We start from the raw sequence: 23,655 nt of genomic DNA on the forward strand, positions 1-23,655 counted from the left end.
ACTCCGTGTTTTTTTTATTATTTTAAACTACGTACTCCTGACGTTTCGGTTACATTGCAGCAACAGTGATCACGAAAAGGCGAGATGAAATATGTCGATCTGTAATATATAGGGTTTTCCATTAAGGGCGCTTGATCGTGCAGAACTTCCATCGTAGCGTGTGCTGTGTGGCACGTAGCGCCGTCCTGTTGAAACCACATGTTGTCCAGATCCATATTCTCGATTTCAGGCCAAAAGAAGTTGGTTATCATCGACCGGTATCGCTCACCATTGACGGTGACGGCCACACCATTATCGTTTTCGAAAAAATACGGACCAATCACGCCTCCGGCCCAAAATCCGCACCAAACAGTCACTTTCTGCGGGTGCATTGCCACTTGGTGAACCTCGTGTGGATTGGTCTCGTCCCAAATACGGCAATTTTGCTTGTTGACATAGCCATTCATCCAAAAATGCGCCTCGTCGCTGAAGATGATTTTTTTGCCAAAATCGGCGTCAACTTCCAACTGCTCTAATGCCCAGTCAGCGAACACACGGCGCTGTCTATGGTCATTAACCTTGAGCTCTTGGGTCAGCTGGATCTTGTACGGGTGCAGGCTCAAGTCACAACGCAAAATTCGCCAAGTTGTCGTCTGCGAAAGGCCGAGTTCCTGTGCGCGACGCGGAATTGACTGCCGCGGGTTTTCGAGGACACTGTCGCGCACAGCGGCGATATTCTCGGCAGATCTCGCGTTACGTTGACGCACGGGAACCGGCTGATTGTTAACTGACCCGGTTGACTCGAATTTGTCCACCAATCGACGGATAGTCGACTCGGCAGGACGATCATCGCGACCGTAAAACGGGCGAAGTGCGCGGAACGTTGCTCGAACTGAAGACCCATTTTCATAAAACAATTTTATGATTTGCACGTGCTGCTCGACACTGTAACCTGCCATGGTGGTTTGGGAGGATGGAATGAATATAACACACTGCATTTGACAGCTGTCACTCAAACAACATGGCCGCAATCAGCTGTCAAAGTTCAAGCGTCCCTATTGGAAAACCCCTTATTTGAATTTTAGTTTTTCGATTACCTTATTAATATCACCTATGTTTGCAATATGAAACAAAGGATATTTTAAAAACTGAATTTTTCTTTATGCTAAAGAGGGCAACTGAGAAGAGGGCCTACTTGATGGTGGTAGCACCGTCGCCCTTGGACATCCACAATTTAATTTTTCGGATGTGTTGCCATCCTTGATTAGGGAAGAGAGGAAGGAAAAAGTGGGAAAGAGAGGGAACAGAGAAGGGGTAGGAAAAGGTCGGAAAGGGCAACCGGCTCCTTCACTCATCGGACGAAAAGCAGCCATTAAAGACTACTTCACGCCGACCTTCTGTGAGAGGGTGGTATTTCCCGGTCGAGCTAGCCTATGTTCGAGCTGCAGTAACTTGACCACAGCTAGACTCTACCACCTACAACAATAAGAAACCTACCTTATAAGAAATTTTCAGTTTTTATAATATTAAATAATTAACAAACGTTGTATTTTGATATTAAATACGAATATTACCCCTGTACCTTTTATACCTCCATCTAATATAATGATCGATAAAATAAAAAAGGCATTTTCTGTTTTTGTATATATGTATTTGAGGCACTTTCCCGCTCTAGTACAATCATATATTTCAACTTATGTTCATAGTATGTTAATCTTACATTATAAAGCCAGATAAACTAAATTGTTCAATAAACTAAAGTTTAAAAAATTCCAAATAAACAATGGTGAAAGTTGTTTTTGTTAAGCACAGTCATATAGCAATTATTGTTAATGACTCGTAATTGTTGTCATTGAACCGGCCGTGATTAATCTCTATGAAGTGACTTTTGTGTGACTACATACGTTTCAAATACGTTCGGATCAAATATCATAAAGCATCTTATTGTGCAACATAAAAGGGCAAAAAGTATTGGTTAGTGTGTAAATTATCAAAGTTATATGTACATTTTATTTATTTAGAACATAATTTTTTGTACGAATTTAAACGACTGTTTCACTTTGAGTTACAATTTTTAAGTTTCTGTGTTATATTACGACAGTCTCGGTTATAGTTATTTTAACGGGACGATATTGTGTATGCGGCTAGTTTATATCCGGCCCATAGCAACATTAGAGAATTTTAAGTACCTATGAGACAATTATGCAACGCGCATACAACAGTTTAAATTTAAATATTATAAAAGAAGCTTTTCGAATTATTATTCGTTCGTTTGCCGGAACATTCTAACAGAATATTTGGAGACACTCACTTTTATATGCTAAGACTCGTATTTTTAGTTCCACCTCAAAAAGTCTTTCAACTTAAAAATTAATTTACTAATAGGTAAGTAATAAACAAAGGCTGAAATCTATATACCACTTTGTAAGTATTTATAAAAAAAATATAACAAGAGTTTTCTTAAGCTGCATTAAAATTGGGACCAACATATCATGCACTCCATTGAGTTATTCTTACATAAGAACGATTTAGTGATTCATCTGAGATGAAACATGCACAAATTAGTGGGTGGAGCGAAGCTATCCGCGTCGCTGGAAATCAACGTTATAAACCAAGGGCAGAGACGAACGTCTATACCTTTACAGAAGAAGGCCGCAATTCCACACAAACGCTGATCATGAGATTAATACAAAACATAAATCGTGTTCACTTAGTTTGATATAACTTAATATTGACTATGTGCCGGAAATTTGATTTGTAATAAGCCGCAAATGCCACCCAAATTCTATAAGTTTCATAATAATTTTGTGCAATTGATACCCAAATTGAATTTATATAACCGTACATTTGGTAATGCATCCGTATTTTGATGTATTCGACACACGATAGATACTCGACTTCACTATCGCACACTCAATAAAATTAATTATATTAAACCTGATACGGACAGGTGGGGTGAAGTCTTCCGAACAAGGGCGTTGGTGTAAAGGTTGCGACCTACTTGTATTAGTGCCAACAGATTAGGTTCTATATGTTGGCACTGTCGTACATTCTGTTGAGGACGTCTGGGGTCCAATAGAGAATTGTATAGCAGGCATTTGCGATTGACGCGTGACGGAGTACTGCGTAATGTTGCACAACGTTGGAACGCACTCAACCAGCTTTTACCGCCATTCCGTTTACATAGAATACTCTTATTACGTAAAATTGTATCAAAATTAGTATTCATATGGGGTCCTCACTTTTTGGTTATATGTATTCTATTGTTGGCTTTACTCCCGAAACAATTGGATTATTATAATTGAAACATGATGAGATATTAACATAGTTTATTTAACGTCCTTGTAAGAATTATAAATATGATATTTATTCACCAGAATATAAGGTAGAATATAATTTAACAATTGCTATTATGAATCTTATGATGTTTCACGTCGAGTAATAGAAAGACTATTAGTAATGTTTCATAATATATTTCACAATCGATTATTGTTTAAATTTTATATGCATCAACATATTTTCATTCGCGTTTTATACATATGAAAATGATTTAACACTAGAATCACTTAGACAGCTCTACGCCATCTCTTATTTTGTTCAAACACTGATTTAGGGCTGTCAAATCTATATTGACTCCAATCAATCTACATTACGATAGACAGGCCAAGTCTACTTATGCAAGGCGGAGTAACTTTTACTTTCATCGTAACACCCATTATGGATACAAAAAACATCATTGTTTTTAACAACTTTTTGTTGTATCGAGATATCAGTAGCTATTTTAATAGAATGTAAGCAAAAAGAAAAATAAATAGGTCCATATATTTTATATAACAAGGCTATTTTTCAGGATAACTGCTTTAAAAGTTTTAAAATCAATCGTGATATATATTTCGAATTGAATTTATGTAAAGCATTTATAATATCTTAGCTCGGTTAAATTGTAACACATTCAAATCTGCCCGAGGCATGTCAACGCGAGTAATTAACGAGGGTCAACATTCGTTCGAATCACGAGTAAGTTTTCGAGAAGGACATTATAATAAATGATATTCAGTACAATCTTAATCCATTAATATTCCTTTTCCAACGTTCAGACATACATATTATTATTTTAAGGAAAACTATATCACTATTTTGTTTACCTACAAAAATAAAGTTCAACATTATACTCGTAGTATATTTGATATTTTGACATTCAACTAATTATGCTGTTGATTTATTGTGTAAACTTAGTTAATATGATTGGTGTAATAAAATAATAACATAGTTTATCAATCCGAAGTATTTTTAAATATAGCATACTATAATTATAAAGAAATCCGAAGAGGTCAAACTATTATTGGTTTGAAGTTAATGTGAACCGCTCGAAGTCACTGCGCCCTTGACATTTAGTGCCCCGGTCGCATCTAAACCTTTTAATATTACCTACTTTTAATTATGCTACAATTGATTCGTTTATATGAGTGGAAACGGTTCTTGAGTAGCTTACAGATACATTCATATGTGCTATAAATAATGTTATTGATTTGCAAGGTCCTTTTGCCACACAGTTAATGGTACTTTTATTTATTTTAACTAGTATGTGAGCGCATGAATTACTTCATCTATTTGGAAATGAACCCGGTTCTGGAACAGTAGCCGTGCGGAATTCAAGGTCGATTTAAATAAAACTTATCTTTTAGTATTTTATTCTACATTTAATATTATGATAATTTTTACAGTCATATTATGATAATATCCTTGCATTTAATTATATGGTATTTTTCTGTTTGCTATAAACCTAAACATTCTTTAACATTTATGGTATGTAAAAGATATTTTTGATACTCTTAACTTTCTTAGAAGAAACTTATGTATTTGTTGCGAACTATGTGCTGTGAAGTTAAATAATTTTTTTACTCATATATTCTGTGTATTGTAAATGAGTGCCTAAAATTATTTTAATGCGTTATTGTTTATGAATTAAAATAATTTTGAAAGCCAAGAATATCAAGAAAGGGTAAAAGCTGTGAACGAAAATTTCACAAATTATAAATTCATAGACAATACAGATAAATTAAAATTACATAAATTATTCCATAAAAATAGTTATAAACATACACTGTTATTTTACCTTTTTTGATATTTTGTTCTGTTTATTTTATAAATGTTAATTTGTTAATGAAAAATATTACATTAATGATGTCTGTCATATTAAAATGACGAAAGCAAACGATTTGACAAACCTATCAATTTAGTATATAATAGTAATATTAATATTAAGTACCAGAATAATTCATATTTTTATTTAACTAAACTCCTATTGCATAAAAATCGGTAGACAACAATCATGATTGTCTGGCCGTTCGCTTATTTGAAACTCTTGATGTAAAAACAAATTAAAACCATAATAAAAAGTCCCTTATAAATCTGTTTATTGTAAATTTTTCAAGTTACGCTGATTTCAGAATATGATTTAATTGTATAATCATTACTTTAGAAGTAACATATCAAAATGTGTGTCATATAATATAACTTATAATGCAAAAGATTAAAAAAAATAAAAAAAATTCATTATCATTTATTTAGAAATTAAGAAGGTTAATTTTTTTTTAAATGGCAATACCAAAAAAAAAATGTCTTTATTTATTCAAAGTGAGTTGAGGAACGTATTATTGTGTATTGTCGATTATTTTTTATTATACATACAAATAAACATGTTTTATATAAGTTTGTAATAATTATTAGGGGAATAAATGACGATTGGAAAATTGTGAAATAAGTATATTATAAATCCTTTGTCTTATAAAATTAAAAGTCACGCAAACGAGAAGTATTTATTTTTGTTTCTACGTTTAAAAATTCATATTAAAAATTTTCAATTGTTTCTAATTCTTTCATTACCAAAATTTTTACGTGACATGCTTTGTATTGAGAATAAAAAAGAGTTATAACGTCGTTGGAGATACATATTATCAACTAAATTCCTTTCATCTCGTTCTACTCCTCCATCAAGTCTTTATTACATCTGTTTGAAATTAATTTCAAAATAAATTCTATCGCAAATAGCGATCAACTAAAAATAGGTACAATCATCTAGATCTCAGGCTTATTCTTATAAATTGAAAAGCTTTTATTAGTGAAAAAATTAATGTTGTGGCTTTAATACATGTGTCATAGAAATAACGGCTACAGAGGAACTGTAATTTGATTTAAAATACAATTATGATGGGCGTGGGTTAAATCTAATATAAAATAGATTATCGTTTTCAATATATCATTAATATCAAGGGATTTCAGATGTAATGAAAGAATCATTAGATATTAAAAGATATTGAAATGCATTTTCATTTTGAATATCTGATTGGACTATGTTCATTCGCGTATCATTAGTAAACATTCGTTACGGCTAGCGTGATTGATGTGGATTTATTATATTGCAATTTGTGGCTGTAAATGTATTAGCATTTTGATTTCTTATTTGGCATAAGTTCAAGTGTAATTCAGTTGCAAGATTCCTTTTACACTCTCACAGATATTGGATTGAGAATTATAAAAGTTTTTTTATGAAAAAGATTTCTAATTTATTCAAACTTCTTATTTAAGTTATTCTATGTCCAATAAAGAGAATATTATATTTTGACAAAAATTGGTTTTATTGTTAGATATAATTGAAATAAATTTACATATTATATTCATTGAATAGTTATAATAAGACCTGCACGATGTTAGCTATACATACAAAATTATGCAATTGGGCGCGTTCTATGTCAATAAAAGACGCTAACGACTTTTTGTTTGTCAAGAGAGTAAAGATGGATGTCACTGACGAAAAAAAGAAAAGGTTAAAAATGTTTTCCGTGTCATTGATAACAATTCAATATTAATTGTGTATGTAATATAATGATGGTATTATTAATCCTAATGATTTACACTATATGCGTAATCGATATTCATTTTGTACTGAATGTATCTATGTAACAATTTATAATGATGGTTAAGTAATGATACTATCTAATTCTATAAAATCTTATAATGTATTGGGATTGGATGATCGAATTAATTGGACATTTTTACAAAATAAATTAATTAAGAGACACTAAAAATTTTAATTGGAAGAAAAAGATAGATATGTAAAAATGGTTGCTCGAAGGTTTTCTGTTTGTTGGGATTCTTTTGAGTATATCTTCACCTGCTCTTAATTTAACGATAGAAGAATAATTATTAAATTAAAATAAACTACGAAGGTATATATTTTTTTCAATAATAAATAATAGTAGCTTTATTATAATTAAATAATAATGAAATAGATTATATTCAAATAAATGAAGTCATTACGTCCACAAAATTATTTATTATGCGGGGATTGAAGAACTCGATTCTGATTAAGTCTGTGTGAGGGACGGTCATATTTCAAAGTGACTGTAGATTATTACAGTAGTCTTATCATCCATTAGCGTCCTCGGCTTATTTTAGTACAGGACGGATCATTGACCTGTTTAAATATAGACATCAAGATCCATGTTCTGTTCCCTTTATAAACAACGATATCTTTCTTAATTACAGCCTATTGCGCTAAGTTTAATGAGTTTACAGAAGAGCTATAATTGTAAGTTGCTGTCATAAAAACGTGACAAAAGGAGAATTCGCAAGCGCGTCTATGCGCAAACTCTCGCCCGTTGTAATATCAATTTGTCCGTTGGCCTTGGCATACAAGCGTGTTAGTTTCTCTCAACTAAATGGGGGCATAGCTTTTTGTTCATAGTTGTAGTTATTAGTGTAAATCGTCGGGAAATGAGCACTTGCAACAGTCCATGTAACTGAAGTGTGAAACGGAGATGTTACAATATTTGACGTTGTTTTTACGATTCCAATAAAACCAAATACAGACTCCTACGATTATTCTTTTGTTTATATTAATTACAGTTGTACTTACCTCAGATGCCAGTTAACAAGCAGTGCCAGTCAACAACAAAAACGCCAATCGGTAGTTCACGGTGTTTCCTGCATGGTGTCGTCTGCTACCTCATGTCATGTGTACCTTATCTCCAGCACATCCAATAGATCATGTTCTAGAACAATATAATCACCAAACTTAGACTTGAATATAATGTTCTTTTTTTAAAAATATCAAAATAATTTTGTTTTTTATATCATATATTTCTGTACATTTTCTTGAATGGAAGTGTCTTGTATTTAATGATGAAAATTATAAGGTGTAAAAAAGTGGGTTTTTATATAACTTTCAAAAAAAGCTATTGTAACCCTGTCATATTTTTTTCCTTTAGTTTTTATGTGTAGAATTCTTTGGAGTGAAAATTTTAGGGCATAGTTTTTAGTGATAATAAATCTGTTGCGTAGACCACATGCAAACAATACTGTTGCCAATTGGCAAATAGATATCAAAAAAGAAAACGTGCTGACAGAAGGAAAGCTTTTCTATTCTGACTAGTATTTTTGTATTCTCTAATAATATAAAGGTACATAATCATACAATATTGAAGCAACTTTTTAACATTTTGCCGACATGAAAGGTCAATATTTACGTAATAGGTCATTTTGGGGACTTTACAGACTTTAAAGAACGATAAAATTGCAATAATGATTTCTGTTTGTATTACTTTATGATTTATTTATAAATATTTCACAATAATAATTACTTAAAACACTGAATTTTAGAAAATGTTGTATTTAATTATACATCAGAGTTATTAATGAATATCCTAATAGTGATGTTGCTGTCGTTTTTATTGAACATATTCAACGATTTCTTATAAATCAAGCTAAGGAATTCCGGTACATTATGTGAGTTGCTTGATTAAATATGTTTTGGTGAATGTTAGAGTTTATAAGTCAAATGTCATCCGACCGGTTTACTTTAATATCGGCTGCGCCTCTTTAAAGGCAAGCGAGATGATATAATTGGCGAAATATTCGTATTATTGACAAATCATGTGCTTGGCGACAAAACGAAATGTCGTCTAAATTGATACAAGGTTGTATGGTTACATTCTTTTCATGAGATGCGTTTTACGAATCGGTTTGTTTTATCGCCTTGATAACATATTTTTAAGGTGAAGGTCACACAGCGTTCCTACAGACGAAACGTGTGTGTCTAAGTTATTATAAAACTCCAATTTCAATATCTTTTTTTTCGAATAATTATTAATTAAGAACTACATAGTAACGCCTTATCAATCACCACAATCTGACAGTGATATTAATAATTTAAGCGGCACAAGATATTGTTATAATTAAATCTGTGATAGTTGAAATGAAAGCGTGTCTTATTTTTTGCTGCGCGGACGAAAAAACTTGTGCCCAAGGCGGGTGCGGGGTCGCGAACTGCACGTCTGGCCTCGTTGATAATAGCCAATAACAATACAATAATTGCTAGTTCTCTGACTCCTACGAAGGTATTTCGTTGTAAACTAAGTTATTGCAACAAATTAATCATATTTGTTATCGATTGAACGAGTGTGCCCAAGAGTATAGAAGGAACTTTTATCTGTTAATTTTGACCATGATTATTTCTTACAACAGACCCAATAATTAGAAAAATTTATAATGACAAAATTAATTTAGTTTTAAAACTATTCTAGTATTGAATTCTCTCTACATTATATTAATGCCACAAGTCACAAGACTATAATTGGTACAAGCTTGTATAAACATCATAATACTGAGGCCAAATGATTTCCTATAACATTGCAAAGTCAATAGAGAAAATTGATTTAAAGTGAGAACCGATATTTGTAAATTACCGTAATTTTTATAGCATATAAATAATTAATCATTATATATAGACATATAAGTAGTTAGTTCATTTCGTTATTTTTCAATTGGCTAGTTACGTCAAGGTTAACATTTATGTGCCGAATATGAAATTCAATTATCAATTATATCCATTAGTGGAGCGAATTGTTCTTTTGTAACTATGATCATTTTTTTATAAGGTACATACAACCTTCACGACTATTGAGGCTTTGAGCAGGCTCTGCGTATAAGTTCCGCGTCGCACGAAGAAACAATGTCTTAATAATCTTATAATTGCGCTGAAACTTCATTATCATTTGTAAGCGTTTTAGTGATTTTTTTTAATTTTCAAGACTTACAGATATTTTATACCGAAAGAGTTGATATTTTAGGTATTAGAAACCTTCAAATCGGCTCGTATAACATTTGATCTACGGAAGCGTACAGAAAGTTACTTTATTTATATTATTTTCTCTTTATATATTTATTTGCTATCGGAAAATTTTCTATAATACATAGATTTATATAATTATCATATGTTTAGGAACATGGAAAAGAATTTCTAATTGAAAAAGTATTATGATAACATGATATCCAAAACCTTGTTATCTATTTCTCGTTATCTTAGGCGAGGAGTTTTAAACTATTTATCTAGTTATATACGGTTCGTATGTGAAAATATTTAGTTTATATCAGTAATAAATATAACGTTTTAGAAAATTGCACTTAATGCGATATTGATGTTAAGGAATTATGTGTGACAGCTCTGGATATGATAAAAAAGTAATAACTCCCTCATAATGACATGTCATCATAAAGAAGTTGTGGGTTTTAGAAGTTTTTTGCCGTTTAACACACGCCAACTTATTATTTGTAATCCGCCCACTCTTGTATCCGCCTGTCAGAATGTATAATGCTTGTGTCTCAATAAAAAACAAAAAAATTGCATCCGTAAAACTGCATTCCATGTAACTTTTAATTCGTGTCTAGCAAAAAATGTATGTATTAAATAGTTCTAAAAAAATCGCATAACTTAATTCCGTTGCACAGGAAAAATTCCTTAGTACAGATCATTTAGATTTCAATAACATTTTTTTCCAGATATATGTATATCAGTAGAAATAAGATTTGAGTGTCAATATTTTCTTTTACACAAACATGTAAAAACATTCACAAAAAATAATTCATATCAATGAATTAAAATGATTATTCTAAGCTTAGTTTGTTTTATATTTGTCATACAAGAAATACAATTTACAACAAAATACCATACCACATGTATTTATAAGAACATATTATAATACTAATAAAGATACGGTTAACATATGCGTAAACAGTTTACCGTTGAACTAGACACACTCAACACAATGGGAGCCGTGAGAAAGGTGGCATTTACTCGTGGCATCTTCGGTTACCTAATTCATACGTAACAAACACTACGAGTCGGGTGCTCTCAACTCGAGATGTGCAACTAATATATATAAATAACATCTCCATAAGGCTAATGATTTATTATAAAACTCATTTCGTACTCATATATGTAATGTGATAAATGTCTGTTATTAAATTATTGTACTGAAATATGCAGCTATTGGAAATCACTTTCAAAGTAATTGTAGAGAAAAAGACTGTATTGCATATAGTCCACTAAACATACTCAGTTACTTACATAGTTTTTTGTTTTTAGTAAATAAATCTTTGCATATATATTGCATTTGAATGTGATGTGGGTATTTGGGCAGAAATAATTTACGGATAGGTAGCTTCAAAAGGACATATGACCATGTAACTCGTACTAAAATTACTCTTGCCACCATATCGAACGATAATACGCTATGAAAGAATAAAAGACATATCTTTGAATGTTTTGTTTATTGATTATTTGTTTTGTGAGTTGAAATTTATTTGCCCTACTTGTTTTTACTTAAAGCTTCCGCCTTATTACTCTTATCATGAAACAATAAAAGTAATTAATATAAAATAATTTTTATAACCCTAATTTCAGTTAAATTGTTGAACTATTTGAAAATAGTTTTATGGGACCTTTAATTTTATATATAATAATATCCTAAATGTTTTTATGATATATGTACAATGAGAGGTGTTAGCCATACATTATATAAGGTGTGTGAAAATTGGTACTGGTACAATTTATGTGTTGTTCTAATCATTGAGAAATGCAGAGTTATGAAATTCAGTATTTTTTTTTACTTACCCGCTTAGAGATTTTGATTTAGATAATTTAAGGTTCGTCTCTTCTTTGCAAGATAATAAAAATAGAGACTGAATTTCTTTCAAAATTACTCTGTAATTTCTTAGTTATAAACAATGACATTAATAATAACTAAACTAACTAAATATTACGATGATAATATTTATAATTTACTTTCTAAGCGTTATATAAAAAAATAATAATGCAAATCTAGTTTTCTTACATAGTACCTAAAATTTATTATTAATGTTATAATAAAATTATATAATAATATGTTAAAAAAGATGTCGTCGTCTATATTCATAGAAATTATATAAAATGTATGTAATACATATTCATGATTTTGCTGGACTTTAGAAGGGAAAAACTTTGAAAGATTGAATTAATATTTTATTTAATACGTGTGATCTAAAATATTTAAACTCCCATCTAATAATAAAACAAGTAATTATACGAGATCTCGTCTGCCCGTGATCACGGTTGCTGCGAAGTAACCGAGACGTAAGAAGTATGTAGTTGAAATAACAAAAAGCGGTTAGTTAATCCGAAAAAATTAGCTTTATTTAAATAAATACCCTCCAAAGTCTTAGATCTTATTACTTATTATATATCTCTTGTTAGAGTGGCTTTATAGAGTTAAAAACTATAAATAAGATCACTATGTCATCTACTTAAAACAATTTGTACACATGATTATGGGTACTGAAAAGAAATTACACCTGCAACTATTTACAAATATTATTTGCCAAAATACGTATTGCATGAAAATAGTGCAAGCTTACAACATGAAGTAACAATCTTAATTCTGAAATTGTAACATATTCTAGAATAAAGATTTACAATAAAAAGAAATCTTTGTTTTGAAATTTACGAATTATTTTCGAACTCTTAACTATGTATAATTAGTTACCCTTTGACTTTTAACTTTGCCTTTACCAGCACACAGGTTTTTTATACCGTCGCTTATCAGTCACGGTGTTGGGCAATAAAAAATATTAGGAGCCATGGCGCTAATCACCTATTTTGATATAATTAATAGTTTATAGTGTGACCTTAGCGTGTATGACTGTGAAATTTTTGTCAACCTTTAAACAACCATATATAATGTTGTTTTTATTTTAAAATATATTTTATTATGCACGAGTTTTTTTTTTTAATTTCATTAGATATAGAAAATGATTTTACATTCTTAAAATTAAAAAAATTAATGACTCTGTCAGAAACCTGAGAGAAATGCGATTTATTTTTGTTTCTCAGACGTAGATTTTATCTATGTCATAAATGTATAACCCTGTAAAAGTTAATACGAGATACATTTTTCTAAGTAGAACAACGAATACAATGTTTTATTTATAGTCTATTATAGCAAAAGTAAATTAAATACCGAACTATGATCACCTTAAATATCGTTTTCAATTATAAGTTTCAGCTTAATTTTGTCCTTAAAAAGAACACAGCCGTTTTTATGAAATTTATTATAATTCTATTTCAAATAAATTACATGTCTATATACCTCAGATAACTTTGAGTTATATATAATTGTGTGAGTTATATATATATATTAGAATACATTAATAAAATATATATATATGACAAAGAAACGTGTGATGTAATAAAAATTGAATATTAAAAATAAATAAATACTAAATATGTCCATTGTAATCGAATTATAATGTGTCTTAATCAAAAGCTAGCTGTAACCGAACGTATAATTTTGACAAAAAAGTGGTCAATTAAATGGCAGTTATAGCACAATATAAATATAATTTTCATTATATTCACATAAATATATGACAGTTTTAGGCCTACGCAACACGGCTCATATTATAATTGCCTTATCAATGTTGTTTCAACATCTCGTTTTTCGCAAGCAGGTCGAATCAGTCGCAATGGGTTAATCGGTTCTTAGTTGATCCAGTATAGCGACTTCTGGTGATAATTTGATTATACAACACCAATAATATGCGTAATATTTGTAAAGTAATATATTTATTATTATGTAAGGTATGTTTTGGATCAAAACAAACATAAATAAAATAGTGAATTGAAAGATAAAACTTTTTTTATTTGAGTATTTACATTTCAATAGAGCCAAGAAGTAATTAAGATTGTATTAAGTGTCTGGTCACAAATTTTACTAAGTTCTGTGTCCAGTAACGAAATTCAGACGTCACGTCACGTTGTTTTATGGAAGGCAGCTAAAAAATTGACGTTTCTAATTAATTGCAACAAAATATTAATATAATGAATATTTATATAAAAAATGTGTTAAATGAAAAATGTTATATTTCCGAAAGTAAAAGCGTAACGTTTAATATTTATATTATTTTACTAACGACTAGCTGCTACAATACGGAACTATTGGATAATATTAGAGGTGTGAATTATTTTTTTACTCTTTCTAACGTTTCACGGAAGTTGCGCTTCACGCTACGATAAAGCTAACAGCAGGAATTCACTACAGTGGAGTATAGAACCTAATTATTACGTTTGTCAACAACTAACGTTTTTGACGGAAACGATAAACTAAGACTGAGAAGGCTCTATTGATCTGAACCTTAAAATATGTGACTTCGATATTTATTTACAAGTAATATGTACAAATAATATTGATGTCAATTTAATCAGATTATATATAAATTTTATTTATAGAATACGTAATGTGCGTTGAATAGATTGCGACAATAATAGCTAGTGTTATCATAATTGAACTTCGCTTGTATTTCACGGTCGTATTCAATATATCTCTGAATACAATGCCCTGAGATAAAGTAGACGTTTTAAGTTTACAATGCTTTTACGTACACAGCTTATATGACACACATATTTGACTATAGGAAGGTAAACTTTTTGATTATTATTGTGAGAAAACTATGTTTTTTAAGTAAATTATTTGTTTTTTTGGTGTATAGGAATGACAGAAATAGGTTTACGTTCCGGAATGTCTTTAAGAAAATATGTATGGTGAGTTTCATTTAGTTAGAGACTATTTAATATTTTTTCTGAGTATTAATTTTTTAAAAATAAATATTGAAAGCATGTTTCGTTCTGTTATAAGGTAAATTAAAGTAACTTATAATAGGACTGACCAGAAAACATCACCAAAGAGTTTAGTTACGGGTGTTATGGCAAACATTTTCGACTTTTTCGATTTTATTTCATTATTTACGTACTATACAACCTGCACCCTCTCAGGTTAAACAGGTCCTGCAATTGTAATGAATATTCATCAAAACTGCTAACAGTCAAAACAGAATTTAACAATGGCAATTGATAGCAGACAATTACGATATTCTGATATAAATGATAACGAAATATAGGAAATACATCTACACGTTAGTTATGCTACCTTACGAATGTACATTATGTTTAAACTGACATAAAGATAATCGTACAAGTTTATTGAAACATGGACCGAAACACTACCTGCGAGCTCAGCATGTGGAGTGTAACAAGGAATGCGGTGTTTTGAAAGTACTGCGAGCAAGGACAAGGGTGCAACACTCGATATGACAATATATCCGTTTCTAATATAGAATACTAATGCATTCAATCCGTCGATCCTTATTAGGCGTTTATAGTATTAAATTACATGTGATGTTTTTTGTTCATTTTTATACAAATCATTGCCGTTGTGATTATGTGCCTATAGTCTAGGATCAACAATTTTTAAGTCTACACCAAGATGAGCCTGCCTTACAAGTTTGGTTTTGCATGTATGGTGTGAGTTTTATTATGTCTATCAACCAACAAGGCTGTTGCGATATGCTCTATTGTAATGTCTTTATAGAAAGTTAGATTGAACAAGTGAAGCCAGTTCGTGACCAGTAAGATGTCGATAACTTATCACCTGGACACAATGACCGACTTTGCGAGACACATGAGCCAATAAAGGTGTTGTGGCATAGACTATTGTTAATCGTAGATATGACATTCATTAATTACTTTACAATACGGTGATGAGACAGGTAAATAAGAGGAGCTATAATTACATTTCTTTATCGTCTTCGATTTCCATGTTCAAAGTTTAAGATCCTTGGATTATATTACAATTTGTATCACTAAATTTCCAAATAAAACCCATTGCATTAAATTTTTATAGTGTAGTGATTGTTTTGTAACAAAATATTCTTTCAAATAACATCGACATTGCATGCGACGGTGTGGAACAATTTTCGTCATAATGAATTAATTCTTGATTGGTATTTGTTTTATGTTACTCTACTCCGGTATGAATTATGATTCTGAACTTAAATATTCTTAATTCTATTATTTTAAATTGATAAAGTTGTGCAGTTAATTATATGAAAAGTAAACTTAAAAATAAAAAGTTAAAATATACGTGTATTACATTACTATTTGATCTCGCACGAAGCAAACAGTTGTATATATATCACAAGTTTTAAGCATTGGTTTATATAGTAAAGAATAAGTAAACATTTGTTCTAAATAATAATCTGTAAGTTCATATATTGGTCGGGTTTCAATGAGTGACGATAATAAGGATACCAAAAAAAGTGGAAAAAGGTGTCAAAATTGCAAAAACAATGGTTTAAAATATTTATTTTATTGTGATTTTAACCAATACAAAAGTTTTTTTAAAGATTTTAATGTAATAACGAAGATAATATAAAAATTTCAAAGATTTGTTCCTCTTATTATCTTCGGACAATTTTACGTTTGATTTTACTATTAAGTGAATGCCTATGTTAAGAATGTATGATATATAATAAACAAGTGGTACTAACTGTAGTGACTAAAAAGTATCACGTAAGTATATTAATTCGTTATTATTTATAGTCGCCAATTAATAATCAACTTATACCTTATAAAGACGACAAATGTTTATGAAGTTTGTTTCCCTATCACGATGCTTTTATGTCACGAAAGTTAATTAGTTTAATATTTCGTGACGGTTACAACAGAAGTAACTCTTTCGTAAAGAAAAAAATAATTAATACATTTATAACAATTATTCTGCAATAATAAGAAAATACTTAGAATTTGCCTACAATTTTTTTTGTTTCTTACTTCTTTTCGTATTGATTTATAATAGTGAGTATGTTTTTGTTTCTTAACGCGTGATGGTTTTCTATGAAATTAAGAATATGTATATCAAGTTCAATTTTTATTCAAGTCAATACAAGCAAACCAGGAGTAGAGACTTGTATGTATATAAATTTATGATTTGGTTGTGATATATGTTTTGCCTCCGAGGTATCTAATTGACAAATTGATTCATACGTAATTTATAAGCATATAATAAAATCTGTTTCAGAATCTCTGACTAAAAAAAAAATTATTATATTACACTTAAATTTTATGCAATTATTTTTATTTTATTTATTTATTTACATATGAACAGATCAGGAATATTTTTTGTAAAAAAGTAATGCATAGTTGATATTTGGGAACATTAAAAATATATTTATACATATTTCTTTTAATTTCGAACAGTACGCAATAAAATTTATAAATATGTTGGACAACTTTAAAACACAAATTCTTCGACGTTATTTTAAATAATTTCCCTTTTATTGAAGATTTATTGAAAATAAACTATAGGCACTAGATCAACAACAACTAATATGTAGTAACAGTTTGAGTCCACGTAATCGTTTCTTCATTGGTGCGTCACTAAGAGCATCACGAATGTCAACACCTGACATACGTCACGTATTAATATATCGATAGCATTAATTAATTATTATAAACCCGTTTTAAAGTACATGAAATATTAACAAGGTTAGATAGTTTTGATAAAGCGAGGCTATTCTGATATGCACAGTCCAAGACTACTCGTCACACAACATGCGAAGCGTTACCCGTTTTTCATTCAGAAGCCTGCGTTAATAGTATTATAAGCGAAAATTTATGAATGAGAAAAAGTTAATGTTCCGTATGTTGCGTGACGATGCCAACATAAACAAGCATAAGCATACTGCACTTCAAACTATCGTCAATCTGTGATATATTTTACGTCATACATCAAGTTCTAATCTGTAAATTTTGTCTGTTTCTTACGGTTAATATCTAGAATGGCTGGACTGATTTTGATGATAGTTTTAAACGTATTTAGGTTGTGTCAAACGAGGAACTGTAGCTACTTTCTAAACGACTTCAAAAAAGGGGATGTTCTAAATTGCACTAAATGCTTGTTACGCTATAACTTCTTAATTTTTTTTAATCGATAGTACAGTGTTCTACAATAGTTCCGTTGGTACCAAGTCTGGATCTGATTAAGAAATCATTAAGAAATCATTGAGAAATCGAATTAAACCTGACAATAATGATAACGCGCTTTTCAAAGGGTGTTCATTATGTGGACAAAGCCGCTGGCAACAGCTGGTTAGTGACATAATTAGAGTGTTAGATGTCTTGATTTCCAAGTTCATTGATAGTTTTGTATCTTTAATAAAAAATAACGTTAATAGATCTTTTAGAAACTAGAAATCTTCGATTTCCAAAAATTCGATTACAGAATATATAAAATTCATGGTTATTTATGAAGACTAAACAAATCGTTCAGAATAAACCGCCGCCTCGTTAACTTTCAGATATATCACAACGATAATAGACATACCGTTCCGGGAAATTTTTGTTGCTTAATGTATTGTTAAATCGTTGTACACATTGTTTGAAATTGAAGCGGAATTTTTTGAGTTTATATCAAACTGTTGATTCTGTCAGTACTCGGATGTTAAATATAAAACAAGTTACATACTTTTGCTTTTTTCATCCGTTATTGAACACTGTTTACCATGTTTATCAAAAACATTGCTACATGCACATCAAAACGTCTATAATTGTCATTATAAATTCTTAAATGCATATCTCACAGCATTAGAAGGGTATATTAAATAGGAAATGAATCTAATTGTGAATCTTATATTTGATGCAATGACGTTATTTATGCCGTTGGTGTTCACAAATGTGAAGGTCGGTGTGTGTCAAACAGTCATGAGTATAGCCAGAGACCGGTCGAATGTTAAACACCTGTCGAAACAACTCATTATCTAATTGTCTGGGAAACATTGCACTACAAGACGTCTTGCTATTTTGCAAATTATAGTTTGCTGTTTCATTCATTCTTTATACATTTTCTAGTTCGTTGCATAATACGAAATGAATTTGTGATATTTTTCCTTATAGAGTATAAATAAATATATTGTGTAATGATTAGAGAACAAGTTATTTATATATATAAATATAAGTAAGTACTTGTGTGTATTCACACCTTTGACAGATTTTACGCTATCAGTGACAGGCCAAAATTATATATTGTATAAGTGAGCCAAGCATTTTCTATAAACGCATTAAGAATCAATTGACGAAAGAAATGACAGATGGTGATACCATTATGTCAACTTTTAATAGACAATGGTGTTGAAATATATGAATGCCTTAAATCTATACCTTAATTTAACTCATCGAAATATCTTAAATTGAAGGAGTAAATTCTTTTAAATCTATAAGTATCTGCTTTTACAAAAACCTTTATATACATGATGTTCTTTAAATGGGCTAATGCTTAAAGTCGGCTGGAAAATCGATTCTTTATGACTGATTTAACACACGACCCTGCTTTACAATTTTAAAACGAGCTAACTGGATTAACGGATTTAAGTATAAACGTATTTTTTGTGGCCACATTTCAAGGTTAGGTTATTGTTTTCGTATCAGAGTTCGAAAGTGATTGCTGAAGCGAGTCGCATGCAGGTTGCTTGCGACAATCTAAAGGTTCACTACAAATTGAGTGATAATAGCCATTTTGATTGACTCTTTATGTCTATATAAAATTTTATAGATAAACTTACACTATAAAGTCGTAATATCTATTGATAAGCGAGATTATATTCACTATTTATCACACTTGTAAAATAGAACATAAAAGTTTTTGCGGCTATTCAATGTCCATAAAGTTAAATTTACATTCGCAGATGCCCCTAAATGTAAATAGTTTGGAATGTCGGATGAGGTATAAAATCAAATAGCTCAAGAGGCGTGACCAGACTGCTAAAAGTAAAGTTTACTCAGACCTCTTAAGTCGTTAGATAAGCATTAAGCATTTCAAACATTACTTTTATTGTTAGAGATGATACTTTAGTGCTATATATAATTTGCTAAAAACTTATTGAATTTGTTGATATTTATTGATCATCTTTTTATAGAATTGGTTTTGATAATGAGATCTAAGATTTTCGCGAGTATTCATTTAAATGAAACTAGTATTATTCGGATTTACTACGCGGATTTTATTATTTCAAAACTACATAATCCCGACGTTTCGGTTACTGACGAGGTGTCTGCCCGTAATCACGGTTGCTGCAAAGTAACCGAAACGTCGGGATTATGTAGTTTTGAAATAATAAAATCCGCGTAGTAAATCCGAATAATACTAGTTTCATTTAATTGGTTTTGATAATTAATATTTTAAAATATGAATCTCTTTTGTGTTAAAAGTAAAACGATATCCCGAAGAAATGTATACACGGAAGAGAACATAAGGAGAAAATGGAAAATTAATTTCCTGTAATGTATGCATGTGTCTTCGACAGGAAAATAGCAATTACTACATTATGCTAAATTCTAGACAATTATTTATTGTTTTTCTTTCACTGTTTCAATTGAAATTTAATGCCTGCCTGCCATTATTTTTATTCATTCAAACGAGGTGTGAGTAATATACGGGATTCGTTTTTTGAATTGCAATCAGTTAGGGAAAGCAATTTGTTCTATATGGTTCAATCGTGAGTAAAATAGACTATAGATAGAAGAAAATATACTTAATTTACGTTGAGTGAAAAAATAATTAAGCGATTAAACTATTGCACAACTCTCATTGCCATAAAATTAACTTCTTACTCAAAATATATACTTTCTAGTCACTAGAATACAGATACTGTTGAATATTAAATTAATAATTTAAATCCATTATCATTTTTATATATATATGATATAACATCGTTAGAACTTTGACATTTGTGTAATAGTTTACAATATTTTTATACCCCATGGCATATTCCTTTACAACAAATTTGACGAACTCAATGGTATGCAAAAGAAAATGTAGGCATGGCTTATAAAAGAAAAATAACTTTAATCGGAGATAGCCATCTAGATATAATATAAGGAAATTTCATCCTAAATTGAACAGAAATGGACAACATTTACAGCGTTTCAGCGATTGTTTTTAAACCAGGTTCAAGCAAGTAGTACGTGACAACTCTTATGTACAGGTTTCTTTAAACGGGACACGTGTCTGCATGGAAACCTGTTTGAATGGCTCCATTGAATGTAGCTCATAATCAATCGTTACCCAAGTAGCCCGCAGACCGATGGGAGGAAATTGACACTTTCGATACTTCATTAAAATTCACTTAAAGCAGACAGAACAAATATTGTATGAAATCTGATTACTCGTTTTATAAATAGTTTATACAAAATAGAAATTTTTCAACTTCTTGTATGAAATAGTAGTAATAATATAAAAATTATTTTGTAATAAAAATTCAAAACAAAACAAGGAATACTGAACAGCCTTTATAAAACACGTATTCTAAAATAAAAACAACTTACGGTGAAGCGAGCGTAACATCCAAAGTGTCGTTATACGAACTGTCCTTTATAAGAAATTACATTTACTTCGAAGGAAACATTCAAAACACTCTCAGTTGTTCACAGTGATGTTTAATTTGATCAAATATTAAGATAAACAAATATTGAAAACAGAAGACACAAACTCTATTTATATTGGTCGTAAAAGTTTACCGGGCAATACGTATTGCCCCGCAGTAAGTGCTGGCAAAACTGACGTACGCAGCGCTCAGGCGCCGTCAAGGTATTGTTAAAAGTTACTTTTACTTGCTATGCTTGCTCTAGGTTGGTTGTAGCTACACTAGAGACCTCGTTGCCTGCGCACGCGCACGCGTCCTCCGTCTTTCATGATCATGAGATGTTATAGTAGCTGTTCATATTCTATTTCATCGGTACCGATTTGATGTACAGTAATTTATTACTGTTTTTAAAGACGCTGCGGAAAGTATCCGTTACGGTTCATTAATATTTTAGGCTGGTATTGCTTCGTTTCCTTGCGTGGAATGGTTAACAAGTGTACTTGAGCAACGAAGTTTATGAAGTAAAACATATCTACATCAGGTCAAAGACAATAAGACGTCAAAAGAAACAATCAATTGTTTCCATAAATTCTTTTTTCATTAATTAAACAGATATAATACTTTATCTGTTTTTTTTTTATAACAACATGAAGCAACTTTGACAGTTTCATTAAAATAGAATGGAACTTGAAAATATCGACCTTGATATACAATATTGAACGGGTGGTGATTTTATTACTATCAAATTACTGTAAACTTGAAAGACTTGTTGTTAGCCTCCAACCTACGTATTAAATGAAAATATTACCAGTAACGATATACGTTTTTATACTGTTTAATTATTCAGGCCTACTCTTGTAATATAGGAAACAATAAACAAATAAAAATTCTCGATTAGCACACTGACATTAAAATTTAATTTAATAATAAAAAAATTATTATCAGTTTTAAATTGAAGAGGACATCCATGTACAGCGTGAGGTAATTTAATACTAGAAAATAATCTCAATTTAGAAAAAATAAACAGATTTTTACATCACTTACGGGTAGAGTTTTATTCAGAAGTAATAGAACACTTGATTTTTATTCAATTTTCGATGATTTTAAGAGGAAATGTCTTATCTACATATTTTTGTACAAATAAATTGTTGATGTCATTGTTAGAAGTGACAGGAACGATTTTGTGAGCCTTTAAAAATATGCGTGTAATTATTATTTAAAAAGCTATTCTTTTTTTTATTGCATATTCTTCAGTAGAAATATTCATTTGTTCCCATCTGTATGTTTTGAAAAATAACCTAATGACTCTTTTAACAATAACATTAAAATTTCAATTAAACCTGTGTATCTTAAGTTCAAATTTTGTACTTCTCAACGATGACCTTTGCAAATGGTTTAAAAATTTCATAATTAAATTATTGAATACCTTTTTCGTACAAATAGTAAGTAAAATCTATATTTGATGAACATTTACAATTCTCTTTAATGCGGCTAGAACTTTTGAAGTACTTACTCGGTAAGAACATAACTTTGCTGGGTAAAATGTTGCTTAAGAAGTCTTAAGTTAATCCGCTCCAATATATTTTTATGCTGTAATAAAATTTTACCGTGTACAATAGATACTTCGTTTTTATTACTCTATAATGGTAAATAACGTTTGTAGTAATTAATACTGCATATTGCAGAAGGTTCATATTATTAGTGATAAATTATAAATGTTTTAACTATTAGGTTGTCCTTGAAGGTAAAAAAAAATGTATAGTGTGAAGTGCTAGCATCGATGTAAATAAGATTTGAATGCTTATTTAACACAGTTCAAAGAAAAAAATATTAAAATATTGACTGGCTAAAATGTTACCGTCATATAGACTCTCAATATTTTAATAATGAATACATTAAATGACAGAGGTTTATCGAATATATTTTAATAACGTGTCACTTAGATTTATTTTCTGAGACACTTGGCTTTATCTATAAAGTAAAGATATCTTGATATTTTATAAAGTTTTTGAATTTCAAATTTTTTTTTTACAAGTACAACGGTTGACTAATGTGCTTTCTAACGTACAAGAGAATTTCATTATTAATTTATTAAAATTGAATATATCA

At 30.1% G+C, this 23,655-nt stretch overlaps 1 protein-coding gene across 2 annotated transcripts in view; it reads right to left on the reverse strand.

Moving 5' to 3' along the window:
- LOC116765652 (mucin-2-like) overlaps positions 1-21,769 on the reverse strand; it is a 34,256-nt gene extending 12,487 nt beyond the window's left edge. For both annotated transcript variants that reach the window (XM_032655212.2, XM_061521874.1), the window contains exons 1-2: positions 21,509-21,769; positions 7,898-8,033 (exon numbers count right to left, since the gene is read on the reverse strand). The gene's annotated coding sequence lies outside the window, so the exon portion shown is untranslated. The remainder of the gene's footprint in view (positions 1-7,897; positions 8,034-21,508) is intronic.
- Between the last annotated feature and the right edge of the window lie 1,886 nt (positions 21,770-23,655).

The sequence above is a fragment of the Danaus plexippus genome, chromosome 11 (genome assembly GCF_018135715.1).
Source record: "Danaus plexippus chromosome 11, MEX_DaPlex, whole genome shotgun sequence".
Lineage (NCBI taxonomy): Eukaryota > Metazoa > Arthropoda > Insecta > Lepidoptera > Nymphalidae > Danaus > Danaus plexippus.